The 22,549-nt window shown below is 46.0% G+C and overlaps 1 non-coding gene across 1 annotated transcript; it reads right to left on the reverse strand.

The window, feature by feature from the left end:
• Positions 1-19,260: 19,260 nt before the first annotated feature.
• LOC140859028 (small nucleolar RNA R71) lies at positions 19,261-19,366 on the reverse strand. Its single transcript, XR_012142428.1, has one exon. It is a non-coding gene; the product is annotated as a small nucleolar RNA R71 (small nucleolar RNA).
• Positions 19,367-22,549: the final 3,183 nt, after the last annotated feature.

Genomic DNA, 22,549 nt, shown 5'->3' on the forward strand with positions numbered 1-22,549 from the left:
TTGATCCGAAGAAGCTAAGAAAGAGAAATCAGCAAAGGGTTGCTGAACAAGATGCTTATATGATTACACCTTGTGATTTCTCTATCTGTGATACTACTACCTTGGTATTAGATATCGAAAGTCTATGCAAACTATTGCAACGACTTCAGATTAGTAGAAAGTTTGAAAACAGCAAAAGGTTCCTGAATATTGGAGTTGGAAGTTATGTTCCAATTCTGATTTTAAGAATCGTCGAGCTTATTTTCAATTCTAATAATATCATTTTAGTGATTGTCACTATTATCTAATAATTTTATGATTTCATTATGAATGATGTCAAAATTATGTGAATAACTAAGAAATGATATTTACGAATGTCACAGCCTGTTAGTGTAATGTACACAACAAACAAACCCTAAAGTAGATAATGTCACAGATATCTACCTTTGGCAATTTATGCTCGATCATTAAACAAGAATAAGATCAACAGAAAATAATTCTCAAAGTCAATGATTGTGAATTATTGTCAACCTATCAATCCTATCTCCTTAGTAAGATGACCAAGTCACCTTTTGCTGAAAAAGATGAATAAGCCAATGATGTTCTGAATCTGATACATACTGATGTATTGGATTTACGAACATATTTGCCATAAATTTGGATTATTTGAAATATTCAAATAAATTCATAATAAGGTAGAGAAATAAATTTGAAAGAGCATTGAAATTTTTCGATCAGACCAAAGAGAAGAATGCATTTCAAGTAAGTTTTGATAAACTAGAAGAGAATGGGATTCTCTTTTATTGAAATTGACTTTGTTAGATATGGTTCTATCCATGATGGGGTTTACAAGTCTATCAGTCTTCTTTTAAGGTTATGCTCTTAAGACTGCTTGTTATGTTCTGAACTGGATTTCGAATTAATCAGTTACAAAGACTCCATATGAGATATGGACTAGGCATAAGCCAATACTTTCTTACCTTAGGGTTTGGAAGTGTTCAGTTTATGTCGAGCATTTACAGACCGATTAACTTAGATCTCGATCCTATATATATATATATATTATTTTGTAGGATAAGTCCAAAGAATCTATGGGATATAACTTCTACCATGCTAAAGAACAAGAGTTGTTCGGCATTCCTTTCAGAAAAAGAGTATCTTGATGAAAGTACTAATGCCTTTAATGTGAAACTTATAAAGTTTGACAGGTAGAAAAACTAACATAATTTAGTGAATCCATAGAACCAGATTTGATTAGATCAAACCCAGAACCCATTGTAAAGGCACCATGAAGGAGATCCGGTAGAGTACCGCATCTGTCGGGTAGATACTTCGGTATCTAGGTCCGGAACGTGAACTTATCGAACTCGATGAGAATAATAAGGATCTGATCATCTACATAGATGCCATGCAGAGGACTGACTCCATTTAGTGGCTTAGAGCTATAAAGTTCGAAATAGAGTCCATGAAGGTCAATAGTGTATGGATACTCGTTGATCCACTCAAAGAGGTAAAACCTATAGAGTGTAAGTGGATCTCCAAGAGGATCAGAGAGCACAGATAAGAAGGTGGAGACCTACAAAATTCATCTGGTTGCCTAAGGATATTGTCAACATTATGATATTGACCATAATGAGACACTTTGTCCTACGGCAATGCTAAATATTTTGAAGTTGGAATGTGTATTTTGATAAGTGATCAAGATGCATGGCTTCGTTAAGAATAAAGAAGAACCCTACAAATACAAATAGGTTAATAGTTCTATGAGTATATTTTTTATTTTATGTGTGAATAAAATTCTCTTAATCAAGAATTGTTGGAGCACGATCTCAGCTCCTCCCACAGACCTTGGGTGCAGCAGAACCAGCAACGAACAAATCTGGAGACTTCTGGACTCGATTGAAGGCCCTTGACGAAATCAGCCTGGTTGCTGTCTTCTTCGTCAGCCTTTTATTCCAGATGAAGAATGCCTCTAAGATCACCTCTAAAAAATCCAAGATCTGGTACCCAACTAGATCAGACATGGACCGAGGTCTTCCAATTTGTAGATCTCAAATTAGGATATTCTAAATAGGGAAGAAGGTAGATAGAATCAGACCTTGCATATCTGTCCTGCTGCAGCCTTTCCTGTAGATCTGTTGATGGAGATCTCACCCATGCCTCAAACGACCTCAGATCAACTCCAGATCTGAGAGAAACTTGTACTAACCTCATAGCAATAGATTTCAAATCCTGGACCTGATGTTTGGATGGCTGCAAGAGAGAGAGGGGCAATCTGGTTGGCAGCACAAAGGGGGAGGGGCTAGCGCCTCTCTTGCTTTTCCTGCCTTCTATGGACCTGGCGGCAAGAAACCCTAGGGTTTCTTGCTCCTGGGGCATGGAGAATAGCTGGAGAGAGAGGGAGAAGAGAGAGAGAGACTTGAGAGAAAGAGTTTTCATATTCCTTGGCTTAATCAAATCTATACAGTACATGTATATATAAACACAGGGTCAAGTGACCCAAACCCAAAACTCCCTTGACCAACTCTATGGGAGATTAGGTTAACCCAAGCCCATGTACACCCATGACTCGACCTAATCTTATCTATCTTGGGCCCAGACCTGGCCCATAAAGAGTTGGTCCCTTAAGGCCCACATAACCTAGACTTCAAGAACCCGAAAGGCCCACAGCCTTTCAACCTAGGGCCCAACTAGCCCTAAAGCCTCCATGAAGCCCTCATGAATGATGGACCTTGGCCTTAGTCTTGGTCTCCTGGGCCTTGGGCACACCACCTGGATCACAACAATCTCCACCTTGGTGTCCCAAAGCCTCAACCAGCTCCACTCTGTCCATCAGTCGAATCAGCTCAACACATCTCTGAAAGCTGTCCCGTGGAAGTACCTTCGTAAGTGCATCAGCTGGATTCTCCTTGGTGTGTACCTTTACTAGCTCCACCTCGCCATCCTCCACAAGCTCCCTGATCCGATGATACCGAATGTCGATGTGCTTTTTCCTTGCATGATAGATTGAGTTCTATGCTAATAGAAGTGCACTCTGGCTGTCACAGTGCACTCTAATGGCCTCCTGAGTAAGGCCCATCTCCGTCAACAAACTCTTCAGCCAAATTGCCTCCTTAGCTGCTTCTGTCAGCCCGATGTATTCCGCCTCTGTAGTGGATAGGACTGTGATAGGCTGTAGACTCGATCTCCAAGAAATAGGACCTCCATACAGGCTAAAGATGAAGCCTATCGTAGACCTTCGGGTATCCACATCTCCATCGAAGTCTGCATCTACATAACCGCTAATCAGCCCCTGAGCCTCCCTAGATATGTCAGAGTATCCCACTGCACCTCCTCGCTGTCTGTAGTAGATGCCAACTCCAACTAAACCCGCCAGGTATCTGAATATCCACTTCAGAGCTCTCCAGTGCTCCCTGCCAGGCTGCGCCATGAACTAGCTAACCTGACTCACTGCATGAGCAATGTCTGGCCTACAACAGACCATCGCATACATCAAGCTCCCAAATCCTGAAGCATAAAGAACCATCTCCATCTCCTGAGCCTCCACCTCAGTCTGTGGTGCCATGGTCTTCGAGAGTCTGAAGTGACCGACAAGTGGCAGCTCCGTCGGCTTTGCTCCCTTCATCCCGAACCTCTCTAAGACCTTCTGTATGTAGCCCCCCTGAGATAGATGCAGCACCCTCCAGGCTCGATCTCTGAAAATCTCCATGCCTAGGATCTTTCTTGCAGGGCCCAAATCCTTCATCTCAAACTCCCGAGATAAGGATGCTTTTAGATCCTGCACAACCTTCCTACTCTTGCATGCTATAAGCATGTCATCCACATACAAGAGTAGGAACACCCTAAAACCATCCTCAATAGACTGAACATAAACACAGGGATCAAACTCGCACCTGGAAAGTCCAATGCTGCGCACATAGGAGTCGAACCGTTTGTACCATTGCCTCGACGACTGCTTCAGCCCGTACAGCGACTTCTGCAACAAACAAACCTTTCCCTCTGATCCTGGATCCCTGAAATCGGGTGGCTGCTCCATGTAAATCCTCTCCTCCAAATGCCCATGGAGGAATGCCGTCTTGACATCCATCTGCTCCAGCTCTAAATCCTGAGCTGCTACAATGCTCAGCAACACTCTGATGGAAGTATGTCTGACGACGGGAGAGAAGACCTCGCTGAAGTCGATGCCTTCCTTCTGGGAGTATCCCTTGGCCACTAACCTCACCTTGAATCTGATACCTCCCTACTCTGAAGGCCCTTCTTTGCGACTGTAGACCCATTTGCAGCCAATGGGCCTCTTCCCTTGTGGCAACTGTACCAATCACCACGTCTGGTTCTGGTGGAGAGACTGCATCTTCTCGGACATCACCTGGACCCACCGCTCTCTGTCCTAGCTCCCAATAGCCTCCTGATACATATATGGATCTCCATTCATTGTTATCAGGGCATATGACAGCATCTCCTCGAAGCCATATCGGTCCGGTTGCCTGATGGTCCTCTTGGGCTTGTGTAGGGCAACATCGATATCAGTCCTCGATCTAGCTCGCTCCTGCTGGACCTCTCCACCTCGATCATCCGTCTGAGTCCTCTCCACCTATGGAGACACCTTAGGTAGGTTCTCCACCTGAATGTCATGTCCTCCCGTAGTACCTGCAAGAGGCAAAATCAAAGAGGTAAGCTGTCCGCAGCGCCCTACTGGACCTCCTCCTGCTCCTGCTGCTCCTCCATGCCTGCTCGCCTCCGTAGGACTGACTCCTCATCAAAAGTCACATCCCGACTAATGATGACCTTTTTTTTCAAGGGATCCCACAGCCTGTATCCCTTAACTCCTCGCGGATAGCCTAGAAACACCATCTTGCATGATCTGGTGTCTAGCTTGCTCCGCTCACCAGCTCCAATGTGCACATAGGCCGTGCACCCAAATATCTGTAGATGGTCCAGCCCAACTGTCCTCCCAGATCACACCTCCTCTGGAAGCCTGCCATCCAACCTGGTGTGAGGTGACCGATTGATCAAGTAACCCGCTGCGTCAACTATGTCAACCCAGAATGCCTTTGGAAGCCCTGCCTGCAGCCTCATGCATCATGCCTTTTTCAGAAGTATTCTGTTCGTCCTCTCGGCCACCCCATTCTGCTGTGGAGTCCCCTTAACTGAGAAGTGTCTCCTATTTCCACACTCCTCATAGTAGTCCTGGAACTCTCTGCTGGTGTACTCCTCGCCATTGTCTGACCTCAGACTTCTCTCTCATGAAGTAAATCTAGAGTTTTCTTGAGAAATCATCAATCAGGATCATGAAGTATCTAGCCCCATTCCTAGCTGAAACTGGGGCTGGACCCCACACATCCATGTGTACTAACTCCAGAGGGGCTGCACTGCGGGTTGTACTGATGTTGAACTGAACTCTCCTCTGCTTTCCCATCTGACAAGGCTCACAGATCTCCCCTGTAGCACCATCCTCCAGATCAGAGATGAGTCCTCTCCTGCTCAACTCCCTCAGCCCCTTGTCACCCATGTGGCCTAGGTGGTAGTGCCATATCCTGTAAGCCCCCTGCTGGTCCTGTGCTGCAGCTGCTGCATCAGACTCTCCAGTCACCACAAATCCCTCCATGCGATAGAGGTTATTGTCCAACCTCCTGCCTCTCATCACTACCATAGCTCCATTGGAGATGTTCGGTACTCCGCTTCTAGCCCTACTGCTGAAGCTGTATCCACTGCGCTCCAAGTAGCCTAGTGACACCAGATTCTTTTCCAGCTCCGGGACGTGCTTTACATTTGTCAATGTCCTCACAATCCCATCAAACATCCTCACCCTGACTGTCCCTATCCCAGCCACCTTGCAAGGATGATTGTCACCTAGAGTCACTGATCCCTCATCTGTCTTGGTGTATGTCGCAAACCAAGACCTGTGTGGTGTGTAGTGATGTGAGCACGAAGAGTCTAGTGTCCACTCCTCTATGTAATGCCTGTGACCATCTGATACGACAAGTAGATCATCCTCCACCTGCTGCCCAGCAACTGCACTCACTGATTTTGAGCCACTTCTTTCTCCCTTCTTGCTCTTTCATAGTGGATATTCTCGCTTGAAGTGCCCAAACTCGTTGCACTTGAAGCATTTCATCTCTTTCTTTCCCTTCCTGGACTTGGACTGCCCCCTGGACTTGCTTCTGCCTCTGCCTGTCCTCTCCCCTACTGCCAAACCCTCCTGGGGAGCTCGATCTCTGGTCAACTTTTTCCTTTGCTCATTAGACCTCAGCACCGAGACCATGTCCTCATATTCCAGAGTCTCCTTGCCGTAGAGCAGTGTAGTCACCAAAGAATCATATGATCCTGGCAACGAACACAAAAGAAACAGGGACTTGTCCTCCTCATCCAGCTTCACCCCGATATTCATCAACTCCGTGCACAACTGGTCGAACCTCTAAATGTGGCCAATCACATCAGATCCCTCCTGCATCCGAAGATTGTTCAACCTCTTCTTCAGCATTAGCTTGTTGCACATATTCTTCCCCATATATATGGTGTGCAACTTCGACCAAAGGCCCTTCGGGGTCTTTTCTTCCAGCACTGAATACAACTCCACATCCGCCAAACATCCTCTGATCACCGAGCATGCTTTCTTCTCCAACGATGCCCACTGTCTATCTGTCATTCCCTCAGACTTCTCATCCAAAGCCTGATCCAGATCTGCTTGCACCAAAAGATCCTCCACTCGAATTTTTCACATGAAAAAATTTTCTTGCCATCAAACTTCTCAAAATTAACCTTCATATTACTGCCCATGACTAGATCCAAGCCAAACAAGCAATATAAAATCAAGAAGTATAGAATATACCTTGATGGTACCTTGCTGAAAATTTTCAGCACTTGGGATCTTAAACTTCTCATGCTTGGAACTGCTTCCACACCATCGTGGCTCTAATACCAACTATTGGAGCACAATCCTGACTCCTCCCATGGACCTTGGGTGCAGCAAAACTAGCAACGAATAAATCTGGAGACTTCTGAACTCGATTGAAGGCCCTTGACGAAATCAGCCTGGTTGCTGTCTTTTTCATCAGCCTTTTGTTCCAGATGAAGAATGCCTCTAAGATCACCTCTAAAAAATCCAAGATCTGATACCCAACCAGATCAGGCCTGGACCGAGGTCTTTCAATTTATAGATCTCAAATTAGGATATTCTAGATAGGGAAGAAGGTAGATAGAATCAGACCTTGCAGATCTGTCCTGCTGCAGCCTTTCCTGTAGATCTGTTGATGGAGATCTCACCCGTGCCTCAAACGACCTCAGATCAACTTCAGATCTGAGAGAAACTTGTACCAACCTTGTAGAAAGAGATTTCAAGTCCTGGACTTGATGTTTGGGTGGCTGCAAGAGAGAGAGGAGCAATCTGATTGGTGGCACAAAGGGGGAGGGGCTAGCACCTCCCTTGCTTTTCCTGCCTTCTATGGACCTGGCGGCAAGAAACCCTAGGGTTTCTTGCTCCTGGGGTGTGGAGAATAGCTGGAGAGAGAGAGAGAAGAGAGAGAGAGAGACTTGGAAGAAAGAGTTTTCATATTTCTTGGCTTAATCAAACCTATACAGTACATGTATATATAAACACAGGGTCAAGTGACCCAAACCCAAAACTCCCTTGACCAACTCTATGGGAGATTAGGTTAACCTAACCCCATGTACACCCATGACTTGACTTAATCTCACCTATCCTGGGCCCAGACCTGGTCTATAAAGAGTTGGTCCCTTGAGGTCCACATAACCTAGACCTCAAGAACCCGAAAGGCCCACAGCCTTTCAACCTAGGGCCCAACTAACCCTAGAGCCTCCATGAAACCCTCATGAATGATGGACCTTGGCCTTAGCCTTGGTCCCCTGGGCCTTGGGCACACCACCTGGATCACAACAAGAATGACATTCCTTACATTACAGAGAATAAAAATTTTATTATTATTATTGTTCTCCATAAAGGACTTAGGAAAAGCATCCCTCATCCTAGGGATGAAGATCTATAGAAATAGATCTAAGAGACTGCTTGGGTTATCCCAGTCCAACATATATAAAGTATTTATGAGTAGAATTTGTTATATCATTACACCATGTATGAGATCAGATATGGTATACTCACTAGGATAGTAAGTGGATACTTGCAAGATCTGAGTGAGAATCATTAGAAGGTCATCCTTAAGTATTTGGGAAATACTAAGGATCGGTGACTCGATTATGGAGAATCTGACTTAAAACATGTGAAGTATGACTTCAATTTTCAGTTAGACATAATAATAGCAAGAACGTGTCAGAATATATCCTTATCTTAAATAATGGAGCAATCTACTGGAAAGGTTTCAAGCAGAAAAATATAACCAAATTCAAATTGTGAGGCTGAATGCATTGCAGTATCCGATATTTGCAAAGAAGCTATGTGATTGTATAGGTTCACTGGTAAGCTAGGAGTGGCATCCTCCAATGATGGTCCTGCAGTATTATACAGCACTGGAGCCATAGTTCATGCTAAAGAGCCGAAGTTTCATTAGCTTATTGATAAACACTTAATTTAAGTCATTTAAAGTAAAAAATTATATTTAATTTATTTTATTTATTAAAAATTTGATGCTTCTTTTTATGTTTTATAGGAAAGATAATCGCCGATACAAAGAGTCTGATTCGCAGATCAAAAAGATTCAAGTTTGAAAAAAATTAGACTTAAAATAAAATTAAAATAAAAAAGGATGCATACGGTATTAAAGAAAATGAAGATACTATGCAATAAATCCAAAAAAGATATAGGCATCATTTTAAAGAAACAAAATTTTTTTTTTGATAATAAAAAAAAGCCTAACAGCGGGCGTGAGCGCGCGGCATGGCAGGTTCACGGGCACGCGGCAGCGCGCAGCACAGCGGGTTCACGGAGAGTTGTGCTGGCGGACACAGTGGCGAACAGATGAATGGCAGATGGATCTGAAAATTAAAAGAAAAAAATATGATATTTGAAAATACTTCAAGAGGAAGGATTTGTATTTTTTTTATCTGCTTGTGATCTTTCCATCTCATCCATCCATCTTTTAGTTCTTAGTAATTTTTTTTAGTCCCACATCTGAAAACCATGTAAAACTTTTCCCTCCTAACACCTATTGTTGGTGCAAAAATCCGTCAGTGTCGGAGAAGCTGGAGTCGAGGGAGTCGCGGTCGCCATCGGGACCTACAAAGAAAGTCTAAACCGGAGTTGGGGGTGCTCCAGCAAGACCCTCCGACACTCAAGTCAGTTCTCTGCTTCAACAAGAATAGAGTGCTCGAACGGAAATTTTAGCAGAGTTTCAAGATAGAAATTAGAGCTTAGAGAATAACATATCTGGAGTCTCCTTTTTATAGGCGGAGAGTGTAATAGATTGACAGCGATGTTTGTAACCGCCTGGTAATGGGCCGCTCGGGGCCAGGAAGAGTTTGTTACGAAGAGTAGTGGAGTGGAATCGTGGCTATCACCATGGCCTGCCACGTGGAGCCTGTTGCGGGGAGTGGATCAGTGTCTGTTGTCGCGACTTGCCAGAGAGTGGTGGAGCCGTGCGGAATCCATCGCAGGAAGTGGAGTAGAGTCATGGTCATTACTGTGGCCGCAAGAAGTGGAGCAGAGTCGTGGCCATCACTGTGACCCGCCAAGGAGTCTAGGCCTGTCGGCTGAAGCTCGGTTGAGGTATCTGACGGAGAGAGGCAGCTATCCATCTGAGGGGAGCTCGGATGTTGCTGGCGAGCCTTCTACCATTGGGTGCTTTGGGCGTTAATACTGCAGGCGAGGGCCATTTACTGCAGGAGCTCGGTCAGAGGCTTTCCGTAGACGAAGTTTGGTTTCACGCAGAATTTGACAGAGGGTCAACCAGCAGTGGGTGTCGGATGGTGCTGGAGAGGTTCATCCGCTGGAGGGGTCTGGCTGCTGGAGTCCATGTGTCGTAAGAGTTCATCCAGAATCTGTCCGCTACAGAAGTTCGATCGGAGTCCGATCTCCGTAGAAGTCCGGATGGGGATCATTTGTCGAGGAAGCTCAGTCGAAGCCTGCAACAGGAGTTTAGGGTGGAAGTCCAGCTCCCGTAGGAGCTCAGATGAGGTCTACCTGCAACAGGAGTTCAGGGCTAAGTCCGGCTCCCGTAGGAGCTCAGATGAAGTCTACCTGTAGTTGGAGAAGAAGTCCGGCTCCCGTAGAAGCTCGGATGAAGTCTACCTGCAGTTGGAGAAGAAGTCCACTCCCGTAGGAGCCCGGATGAAGTCTACCTGCAGTTGGAGAAGAAGTCCGACTCTCGTAGGAGCTCGGATGAAGTCTACCTGCAGTTGGAGAAGAAGTCTGGCTCCCGTAGGAGCCCGGATGAAGTCTACCTGCAGTTGGAGAAGAAGTCCGACTCCCGTAGGAGCCCGGATGAAGTCTACCTGCAGTTGGAGAAGAAGTCCGGCTCCCGTAAGAATCCGGATGAAGTCTACCTGCAGTTGGAGAAGAAGTCCGGCTCCCATAGGAGCCCGGATGAAGTCTACCTGCAGTTGGAGAAGAAGTCCGGCTCCCGTAGGAGCCCGGATGAGGTCTACCTGCAGTTGGAGAAGAAGTCCGGCTCCCATAGGAGCTCGGATGAAGTCTAGAAGGTGGTCGACCACCGCAGAAACTTGGATGGAGTCCGTCCGTCATGGAGAATCTGATCGACACTGATGGGGGTTTATCCATCGGCAGAACTCAGGAATGTTGCGGAGGCTCAGCCGTCGGAGAGGTTTGGAAAGATGTTGCCGAAGGTCGGACGTCAGTAAAATCCCTGGAGGGTCACTCCTGACATGAACTTCGGCTGGGGGGTATTTTATACCCAACACCAGTCCCCCTACTCCCGAGTTCGAGTTTCGAATGAAGAAAGTACAGAAAAATTTTTACAGCCGAAGTTGCCCCCTTGAATTCTGTGCGCGACCGCCCTCGAAAATTCAGGCATTTAATGCATGCGTGCTGGAGTCTTTTCAAATCGGGGCGATCCGAAGAGACCTTTCAGAATTCTCGCTGGAGCGTTGTCCCAGGTACGATGCAGTAATGGCTTTGTCAGCTGTCAGCCGCTTTTAGCCGCCTGCTGTGGCGAGTGGGACACATGGCGAACATGGGTCGGCCTGGGGAGATTTGCGATCATCATAGCACCGAATCCCAGGGTCTATTTAAACCCATCTTTCCGCCTTCAGGAGTTTCATTCTGCCTGAAAGTCCTGTTGGTGCCCGTCTTCTCTCCGAGAGCTTTGACCTTCCTTGGTGTCCGCTTTCGCCCTAGGTGTTCTTCGAGTCATCCCTGTCCCTGCACCTCTACATCCTTCAGAGTGATTTAGGTTAGTCCCGGAACTTTCGTTCCTTCTCTTGCCATCTAGGTGCCCCTTCTCCTCCATTTTCCTTCTGCTGCATTCTTCTGTTAGGTCTCCCACGAACCTTTCGGTTCTGATTTCGCCTAATCTTTTCAGGATTTTTCAGGTTCTTGCTTGAAATATCTTCTGGCACCTCCGCCTCTAGTAGTTCCAGGAGCTCATCTGCCTCAGTCCCCCAGAACCCTCATGCTGTAGACGAACCCACATCTAGGGCTGGGCCTCATCCGATTTTTGCGCCGGGCACCATTCCCTATTCTCTGACTTCGGATGAACTTTTACTGATAAAGGTTCAGTATGGAGTTCCTCCGGAGTACGATCTGGAGCTTTTCGATCCCGCCGACCGGGCCAGCACCCCCCCACCTGGCCATTTCTACCTGTACCATGAGGCCTTCCATGCTGGGCTCCGGCTTCTGCTTCTGCCCTTCATTGTCGCCCTTTTCTATTTTCTACACATTTCTTTAGCTTCAGTCGCGCCGAATTCCTTTAGATTTTTGATAAGGTTCCTCTCCCTTTGCCACGTAGTCGAAGTTCAGCCATCTCTTTCTTTGTTTAGGTACTTTTACACCTTCAAGCGCCACCCCTCGACAAAGGACTGATGGTACTTCTCCCCTCAGTTCGACAAGAAGGGGTTGCTGAAAGGTACCCCCTCTTCTATCCATAACTGGAAGGGAAAGTACCTCTACGTCCAATATCCGACCTTAAAGTTGGGATTGCCCCCTTGGGGCTCCCTGAGGGACTCTATCCGTTGGGCTCCTAGCCTGGGGGAGGACGACCTTCAGGCCGCCCGAAAGCTCTTAGTTATCCAACTCCTTCCCTTTTCAACCTTCTGAAAGAGCAGTTTCTATTCAACATCGGCTTGAGTCCCCTGGATCCTGCGAGTATTCCATCTTTCCTTTCTTTTTCTTTTCTCCTTCTCTTCTCTCCTTTCTCCCCCTCTTTTTCTTTCTCTTTTTTTTTTTTGGCTGCGCGTCACCTCTTCCTTTTTCACCCCATTGCTGATCTCTTTTTCTCTCTCTTCCTTTTTTTTTCTTCTTTTTTTTTCTGCCTTCTGAGCTCTGTAACGCATACTTTGCTAATGAAATGAAAAGAAGATCTTTGTTACCTTGCCCGCGCGTTGTGTTGAAATATCGTCCGCCGGACTTCTTTCATTTTTTATCCCGTTCGATGTCGATGTTGTCTGGAGGTTTCTGGTCGTCGCCACGTCGGCTTGCTTTTCTTGTCATCTTTCTTCTTCAGTCTCAAGGGCTCTGTAATGCATACTTAGTTAATGACATGAGAAGGGAATTTTCTATTACCTCTTTTACTCATGCGTTGAATTATCATTTGCCGAGCTTCTTTCGACTTTTGCCTTGCTTGATACCGATGCCGTTCAGAGGTACCCGATCACCGTCGCATTGACCCATCCTTCTTGTTTATGGCCGTAGATTTATCCGGGACCATTCGAGTTTGATGCCTCCTTTTAGAGTTTGAGCTCGAAGGTCTAAGCTTCTCATCATCCCGAGGAAGCCGCCTTATCCTTGGCCCATGTTGAGAGCTCTCTTGGAGACCGGGGATTTTGATAAGAACCCCAATCCTCGCTGAGGCGAGGCTCCCCGTGTCTTTGATGTAATTTATTTTTCATTTGTCGCTGATGCAGTTCGTCGCTTTCCTTTTTAACCCCCCTCCCCTTTTTCTTTTTCTTTTCTCGAGTGAGGGTTTTTCCTCTGCTCTTAGTGGGGTCGCGGGAGCGCAGAGGGGCCACTGAGGAGGTTCCCTTTTTCTTATCTGGTCTTGAATGACCAGACCTTAATTAGTGTCAGGACAAGGTCCTTTCCCTATTTCTGATGTAATCGATTTCAGCTCAGGTTAGGATGTGGCTCTTCCCTTATTCCTATCAGGGCTGTGGGGGCACATATGGGCGTTGCAGGGCCTCTCCCCCCATCCGATCTAAGAGTAATCGAGCCTTCGACTTGCTCATGTTAGGGCGAGGTTCTCCTCCTGTCCCTAACAGGGCTGTGGGGGTGCATATGGGCGCTGCAGGACCTCTCCCCCCATTCGGTCTAAGAGTAACCGGACCTTCAACTTTGCTCATGTTAGGGCGAGGTTCTCCTCCTGTCCCTAACATGGCTGTGGGGGCGTATATGGGCGCTGCAGGGCCTCTCCCCCCATCCGGTCTAAAAATAACCAGGCCTTCGACCTTGCTCATGTTAGGACAAGGTTCTCCTCCTGTCCCTAACATGGCTGTGGGGGCACATATGGGCGCTGCAGGGCCTCTCCCCCCATCCGATCTAAAAATAATCGGGCCTTCGACCTTGCTCATGTTTGGGCGAGGTTCTCCTCCTGTCCCTAACATGGCTGTGGGGGCACATAAGGGCGTTGTAGGGCCTCTCCCCCCATCCGGTCTAAAAATAATCGATCCTTCGATTTTGCCCATATTAGGTGTCATTTTCGTTGTCTGAAGTGGTTATCCCCTGTCATTACGAGTCCATGCCAAAAGAGAAAGATGTGCAAATCTGAAAGGAATCTTGATTTAAAGTGAAGTCGTTCGTAATATATTTACAGGTTTTTTAAATCTCAGGGCTGTAGAAGGTCTGCTCCCCATCAAGGTCCTCTAAAGATGGAGTTGATGATCCCAATTGGAGATCGATCTCTGGGCTGCTCTTCCCTCCTCGGCGGCTCAGGTTGCGGCAGGACCCTTGGCCAATCTTCTCTACCCTCAGGCCGGCATCGAATGAACCTGTCGAGCCGACCTCGTCTGATGGGCTCCTCGATCTCGTCTCGGAGTTGAATGCACTCCTCTGTGTCGTGGCCGTGGTCACGATGGTAGAGACAGAACTTGTTAGGATTGTGCTTCTCGAGATGCGTGCGCATCCTTTCTAGCCTTGGGAGCTGCTCTCTGACTTCCATCAGCACCTGGGTTTTTGATGCGTTGAGGGGGGCGTAGCTGTGAAATCTTCCTGGGGTAGAGCCCCACCGAACCCTGCACTCTGGGCTTCTCTGCCTGCCTGCTCGGGGAGGAGTCTGGCGTGCTTGTACCTGGAAGGAGTTCGAGAACATGGCCGAGTTTTTCTCAGCCCTTTTTCGACTGCAGGCTTACTCGAGTCTCCCGCCTGCCGCTCTCTCGTGGTCTCCTCATCCTTCATCTTGAAGGCTTCTTCTACTCGGGCGTACCCTTCGGCCCGAGCCAGCAAATCAGTAAAATTTCTGGGGTACTTCTTTTTCAGGGAGAATAGAAGGTCGTTCTTTTGAAGGCCGCCTTTTAGAGCGGCCATCGCGACCGATTGGTCCAAGTTTCGGACCTCCAATGCAGCGACATTGAAATAGTTGACGTAAGCCCGAATGGACTCCCCCTCCCTTTGCTTGATGTTGATGAGGGACTCCGAACCCCTCCGGGGATGCCGGCTACTAACAAAATGAGCCACAAACTGATGGCTCATCTGATCAAAGGAAAAGATGGTACCCGACTTCAGTGTCGAGTACCAGTTTCTCACTGCTCCCTTCAAGATGGATGGGAAAGCTCGGCACAGGATGGCGTCTGGCGCACCATGGAGTAGCATCATTGTCCGGAAGGCCTCCAGGTGGTCAACTGGGTCCGAAGTCCTGTCGTAGCTTTCAAATTGAGGGAGCTTGAAGTTTGGTGGGATCGGTTCCTACATGATCATTTGAGAGAAGGGAGGGTCAGTACAAATATCCTCACCATGAGTGGGGGGAGCGTGGCGGAGTTCTTTGATCCGTCGGTTCATCTCCTGGAGCCTTCGATCCAGGAAATCCTCTCGACTGCGAGTCTCAAGGGTCTTCTGACAGAATGGAGGTAGAGATCTTTCAGGAGTAGAATCATGATCTGACTGAGGGCTCTCCACCCTCAGATTCATCTTTTCGAGAAAGACGGGGCAACTGGCCCAAGAGGCTCATCCTACCATCGGATTTTGGAGTTCCGACGATGTTCTCTCCAGTCGTACTGACGCCTCGGCTGTTGCTGCTGCTGTATGGCCTGCACCGCTTTAGTGAGGCCTCTGACCTGCTGAACCAGTAGGTCTAATTGCTCTGCGCCAACCACTATTGTCGGAGGAGGAGGAACCAGGAAAACTGGAGGTGAGGTCGGAGCCTGAGATCTGGCCGTGGAGGCCGTGGATCGTCGAGTGGATGCTTTGCGGGGAGGCATCGGGTGAAGATCTAGTAGAGGAGGGAGAAGAGGATGTCGGAGAAGATGACCGGAGGTGGTCCCGTTGAGCGCTCCTTTAAGAACAAGGATACTGCGAAGACACAGGGCCCTTCCTCTAGCGCCAATCCTGTTGGTGCAAAAATCCACCGGCGTCGGAAAAGTTGGAGTCGAGGGAGTCGCGGTCGCCACCGGGACCTGCAAAGAAAGTCTAAACCGAAGTTGGGGGTGCTCTGGCAAGACCCTCTGACGCTCAAGTCAATTCTCTGCTTCAACAAGAATGGAGTGCTCGAATGGAAATTTTAGCAGAGTTTCAAGATAAAAATTAGAGCTTAGAGAATAACGTATCTGGAGTCTCCTTTTTATAGACGGAGGGTGCAACAGACTGACAGCGACGTTTGTAACCACCTGGTAGTGGGCCGCTCGGGGCCAAGAGGAGTTTGTTACGAAGAGTAGTGGAGTGGAGTCGTGGCTATCACCATGGCCTGCCACGTGGAGCTTGTTGTGGGGAGTGGATCAATGTCCGTTGTCGCGACTTGCAGAGAATGGTGGAGCCGCACGAAATCCGTCGCAGGAAGTGGAGCAGAGTCGTGGTCATTACTGTGGCCGCAGGAAGTGGAGCAGAGTCGTGGCCATTACTGTGGCCCGCTAAGGAGTCCAGGCCTGTCGGCCAAAGCTCGGTTGAGGTATCTGACGGAGAGAGGCAGTTATCCATCTGAGGGGAGCTAGGATGTTGCTGGTGAGCCTTCTACCGTTGGGTGCTTTGGGCGTTAATACTGCAGGCGAGGGCCATTTGCTGCAGGAGCTCGGTCAGAGGCTTTCCGTAGATGAAGTTTGGTTTCATGTAGAATTCGACAGAGGGTCGACCGGTAGTGGGTGTCGGATGGTGCTGGAGAGGTTCATCCACTGGAGGGATCCGGCTGCTGGAGTCCATGTGTCGTAGGAGTTCGTCCGAAATCTGTCCACTATAGAAGTTCGATCGGAGTTCGATCTCCGTAGAAGCTCGGATGGGGATCATTTATCAAGGAAGCTCAGCCAAAGCCTGCAACAGGAGTTCAGGGTGGAAGTCCGGCTCTCGTAGGAGCTCGGATGAGATCTACCTGCAACAGGAGCTCAGGGCGGAAGTTCGGCTCCCGTAGGAGCTCGGATGAAGTCTACCTGCAGTTGGAGAAGAAGTCCGGCTCCCATAGGAGCCCGGATGAAGTCTACCTGCAGTTGGAGAAGAAGTCCGTCTCCCGTAGGAGCCTGGATGAAGTCTACCTGTAGTTGGAGAAAAAGTCTGGCTCCCGTAGGAGCCCGGATGAAGTCTACCTGCAGTTGGAGAAGAAGTCCGGCTCCCGTAGGAGCTCGGATGAAGTCTACCTGCAGTTGGAGAAGAAGTCCGGCTCCCGTAGGAGCCCGGATGAAGTCTACCTACAGTTGGAGAAGAAGTCCGACTCCCGTAGGAGCCCGGATGAAGTCTACCTATACTTGGAGAAGAAGTCTGGCTCCCATAGGAGCTTGGATGAAGTCTACCTGCAGTTGGAGAAAAAGTCTGGCTCCCGTAGGAGCCCGGATGAAGTCTACCTGCAGTTGGAGAAGAAGTCCGGCTCCCGTAGGAGCCCGGATGAAGTCTACCTACAGTTGGAGAAGAAGTTCGGCTCCCGTAGGAGCCCGGATGAAGTCTACTTGCAGTTGGAGAAGAAGTCCAGCTCCCGTAGGAGCTCGGATGAAGTCTAGAAGGTGGTCGACCACCGCAGAAACTTGGATGGAGTCCGTCCGTCGTGGAGAATCTAGTCGACACTGATGGGGGTTTATCCATCGACAGAACTCGGGAACGTTGCGGAGGCTCGGCCGTTGGAGAGGTTCGGAAAGATGTCACCGAAGGTCGGACGTCGGTAGAATCCCCGGAGGGTCACTCCTGACAAGAACTTCGGCTGGGGGGTATTTTATACCCAACACCTATAAAAAGGTTCTTGTACTCCCATTTTAGGATCATCCCAAAAATTCTTCTAGAGCCTTGCATAGAGGAAGAGAAAGGGACTACTCCATGAGCAGCTAGGCTAGCAGTCTCGGGAGTGAAAAAAAAATTTTGTAACGACACAGAGATGGTTTATTATTCTAAACTTTCTTGTATTTCTTTATATGCAATAAAGATTATGCTTTTTATTTAAATCGTGATGAGTTCGTTATTTGCTCTCTTTCATATGCTTTTATTTATGCTTTCCTGTTAGATTAATATTAGGACCAACTTTTACTTTCTGAAGACGTGCCGTGATCTACGGGTTCGGGGCGTGCCGAGGAAAGATAGATATTTTTTCTAAGATTAATCACATCTATTTAATTAAAAAAAAGAGATACAACTCTACTAGTGCAAAATTAATTCAAAACTCCCGAGCTCTTTATTTTCTAATTACATAAATTTTAAGATAATTTATTTTTTAAATCAAAACAATGCTTCTTTCTTTTATTTTTCAATCTCAACTTAGCCCAAGGTCCCTGAGGATACGATCTCGACTCATCCTACCTACGTAGTGAGTAGAGTTATTTTTGGTGCTATCAATGACTACGCATCAAATTTTGGCACCGTTGTCGAAAATCTTGGCATGGTTGAATTAAAAAAAAAAAAACCACTGATATTTCATAACACTTAACTAAAATAGCGTAATCTCAAATATAAAAATTTCTAACTTGATTGGACACCTTATTTCTTTACATTGCATCTTCATAATTAACTTTAAGGGCGCAACCCATTAACTAAGATAAGGTGAGGTTTGATAACCCTTCCTTGGCCCACAAATCACTCCCTTGCATTTGTATAACCTAGACCTTAATCTATAATTAATTAAACGTTGACCCCTAAGGATTTCGAGCTCATTAGGACAAGTGACCTTGAGAGTTGAACCAGGTTAGACTTGGTCAGCTAGCTGGTGTCTAGGCAAGTGGTTTGTGGGACAACTAGGCCCGAAGGAAGATGGTTTTTAATTGATTTCGTTCGCTAATCTGGCCAATTTAATTGGTGTCTAAGGAAAGCAATGGAGGAACTCCCACCAACCTTACACTTATCTGGCCAGTTGGTTGGTCAAGCTCTGACTTGAAAGGCTTGAAGGCTAACTACAGTTAGGAGCTGTCTAGAACTTGGGTAACTTTAGGATAGAGAGTCCACTATGTGCTAACTTGATTGTAATTAAAATCTAACTACAACTAATTCTTCTATTAGTTTTAGGACTTCTTAGGATCTCTTCTTTAGAAATCTTTTCTCTCTTCTCTTCTTCTCTTAATAAAAAAAAAATAATCCTTAACAGACTAGGATAGTCCTACATAGACCTTTTAGTTGCATGTTAGGTCGACGATTACTAAAACCTGACTTACAATCATTAGACGAAGAATTAGAAAAGACTCTTAGGACTATCCGAGTTAGAAACATGGCTGCACCTGGTAAGGCTAATCCTCCACGCTCATTGAGAGAATATTTCACTCCATCCTCGTATACCTACTCTCCATGCATTCAAGCACCTCCAATAGAAGCTACCCAATATGAGATTAAGTCTAGCATTATTCAAATGTTGCCATCATTTTATGGACTTAGTAACGATGACCCATATAAATACTTGGATGAATTTCTTGAAATTTGTTCCACAGTAAAAATTCAAAACTTCTCCGATGATGCCCTTAGGTTGAAACTGTTCCCTTTCTCACTTAAGGACAAAGCCAAACATTGGTTAAACTCCTTAGACTCTATAACCATTTCAACCTGGGATCATCTTCAGAGAAAATTTCTCAAGAAATACTTTCCAATAGGAAAAACAAATCAAATTAGAAAAGCTATCACTAGTTTTTTCCAATTGGAGGGTGAACTTTTTCATGAGACATGGGAAAGGTTAAGGGACCTCATTCGTAAATGTCCACACCATGCTGTCCCTAAATGGTAACTTTGTCAGTGTTTTTATGATGGTCTATCGGAGAAACACCGACAAATAGTTGATGAATCATGTGATGGGACATTCATGCTAAAAAGTGAAGATGAAGCTTGGCAGCTCTTTGAAATACTTAGTGAGAACTCTCTACATTATATGTCTGCCACCTCTAGAGAACAACCCATGCCTCAACAAAAAAGAAGTGGAATTTATCAGATTGGAAACATCATAGATATCCACAGTAAGGTAGATGAACTGTCCCAAAAATTAGACCGTCTTCTAAATACTGAACAATCTCCGATTCTACCTAACCCAATCCAAGAAGTTTGTACATTGTGTGCAAGTCCAAACCATTTTGTTAATGAATGCCCAGCCGCACCTCAATTTTCTGAGTTTGTACATGAGCAGGTTCAGCAAGCTCAAGTCCAACAAGCTCGCAGATCAGGAAACGATCCATATTCGAACACTTATAACCCCGGCTGGAGAAACCATCCAAATTTTTTCTAGAGACCACAACCAGTGATTGGCCCTGCCGCACCTTGACCTCAATATCAGGACCCAACATATAGTCATGGACCATACCATCAATTTTAAAATGCTCCTCAACCGTCTACTACTGGTCACAGCTCAGCTTTTGAAGAAAAAGTTTTGAAAGTACTAGAATGATTAGAAGTCAACACTCAGACCCTTAACTCCCACACACAATCCATTGCTAAGCTAGAGACCCAAATAGGTCAACTAGCGACTGCATTCAGTAGGAGGGAAGGAGGAAAATTATCTAGCCAACCCTAGAGCAACCCAAGAGGATAATTTATGATTGAGAGCTCTAATACCCCAGAAGCTTTTTCTGAACACGCCAAATCAATCATGACTCTGAGAAGTGGGAAGGTCATTGAACACACTAGTAAAACCAATGAGACCGACCCTAAACCTCTAATCGAAGTCAAATCACCCAAGAACAAGGAGGACCATAAAATAGAGAATGAACCAACTGCACCGGAATCATCTTACTTGCCTAAAGCCCATTTTTGGATGCCCTGAAAGCCCTTATTCTTGCAGATAAGAAGGGAGGAAGACTCGACGAGATTTTGGAATTGTTTAAGCAAGTCCAAATTAATCTTCTCCTTCTAGACGCAATCAAACAGGTCCCTGCTTATGTCAAATTTTTGAAGGATTTGTGCACCCAAAAATATAAATCTAGATCACAAATTCCAAAGAAAGTATGCCTCACTGAACAGGCTAGTTCTATCTTCCAGCATGCCACTCCTCCAAAGCTTAAGGACCTAGGAGCCCCCATCATTTCTTGTGTTATAGGAGATTATCACATTGAAAAAGCTCTTCTAAACTTAGGGGCAAGTGTGAATCTTTTACCTAGTTCGGTGTATGAACTTTTTGGATTCGGAGAACTGAAACCCATATCAGTCACACTACAATTAGCCGACAGATCAATTAAAGAACCACGTGGAATGCTTGAGGATGTCTTGGTCAAGGTAGATAAGTTTTACTTTCCAATTGATTTTCTGGTTCTCGACATGGAACTAAGTGGCAACCCAAGATAAATTCCCATTATCTTAGGATGACCCTTCCTAGCTACGGCAAATGCATGCATTAATTGTAGGACAGGAGTCATGGACGTATCATTTGGAAATAAGAAACTGAGACTGAATGTGTTTGGTGCTTCCCAAGGACCATCAATGGATAGTTGCTTCGAAGTAGATACACTAGAAGATATTATAGAAGATGCAACACCCATAATTCTAGCACCAGACCCCTTAGATACTTGCTTGGCTTACTTTGGAGTGTATGACTTTGAGGAATATATGAAAGAAGTTAACACCTTGTTGGATACACCACACGATAAAATCACTCCTCCATGGACAATCAAGTATGAGCCATTGCTCACATTAGCCAGTACACCAATAGTCCCATCTTTAGAATCACCACCTATGTTAGAATTGAAACCCCTTCCTGCTACGCTCAAGTATGTATTTCTAAGACCCAATGACACCCTCCCGGCAATCATTGCATCAGACTTGACCCCTAATCAGGAAGCACAATTGGTTGGTATTCTGAAGGAACACAAAGAGGCTATCGGTTGGTCCATTGCCGATTTAAAAGGAATTGACCCCTCCATTTGCATGCACCATATTCATTTTGAGGCAAATGCTAAACCCCATCGAGATATGTAGAGGAGATTGAACCCAAACATGCATGAAGTAGTAAATAAAGAGGTGGTAAAGTGGTTAGATGCTGGAATCATCTACCCCATATCCGATAGTAAATGGGTCAGTCCCACTCAAGTAGTACCTAAGAAATCAGGCATTACTGTGGTTGAGAACGAAGAAGGTGAACCACTTCCCACTTGCATATCATCTGGATGGTGAGTATGCATAGATTATAGAAAACTAAATGCCGTTACTAGGAAGGGCCATTTTCCACTGCCCTTCATCAACCAAATCTTAGAACGGTTAGCAGGATAAAGTTTCTTCTATTTTCTTGATGGTTATTCAGGGTACAATCAAGTACCTATATTTCCAGATGACCAAGAAAAGACTACCTTCACCTGCCCCTATGGCACCTTCGCTTTTCGACGTATACCATTCGGGCTCTACAATGCACCCGCTATATTTCAACGATGCATACTGGCCATTTTTTCAGATATGGTGGACAAATGTCTGAAAGTTTTTATGGATAATTTTTTTGTATTTGGAATCACCTTTGAGGATTGTCTCCATAATCTTTTCAAAGTTCTTAAACGGTGTGTGGAGACAAATCTCGTCCTAAGTTGGGAAAAGAGCCATTTCATGGTGTGGAAAGGAATTGTATTAGGACATATTATTTCTGAAAGAGAGATCGAGGTAGATAAAGCCAAAGTTGAGGTCATTTCAAAACTACCACCCCCGACTTCGGTCTGACAAATACGATCCTTCTTAGGTCATGCCGGATTTTATAGATACTTCATCAAAGACTTTAGCAAGATTTCAAGACCCCTGTGCAATCTGTTGACCCAGGACATAACATTTGTCTTTAACGAAGACTGTTTGAAAGCATTCAACACATTACGAACAATACTGACAACAGCACCTATAATAAAACCCCCTGACTGATCCATTCCATTTGAGATTATGTGTGATGCCTCTGACTTTGCAATAGGTGTCGTCTTAGGCCAAAAAATCAATAAGGAG

Source organism: Elaeis guineensis, chromosome 6 (assembly GCF_000442705.2).
Source record: "Elaeis guineensis isolate ETL-2024a chromosome 6, EG11, whole genome shotgun sequence".
NCBI lineage: Eukaryota > Viridiplantae > Streptophyta > Magnoliopsida > Arecales > Arecaceae > Elaeis > Elaeis guineensis.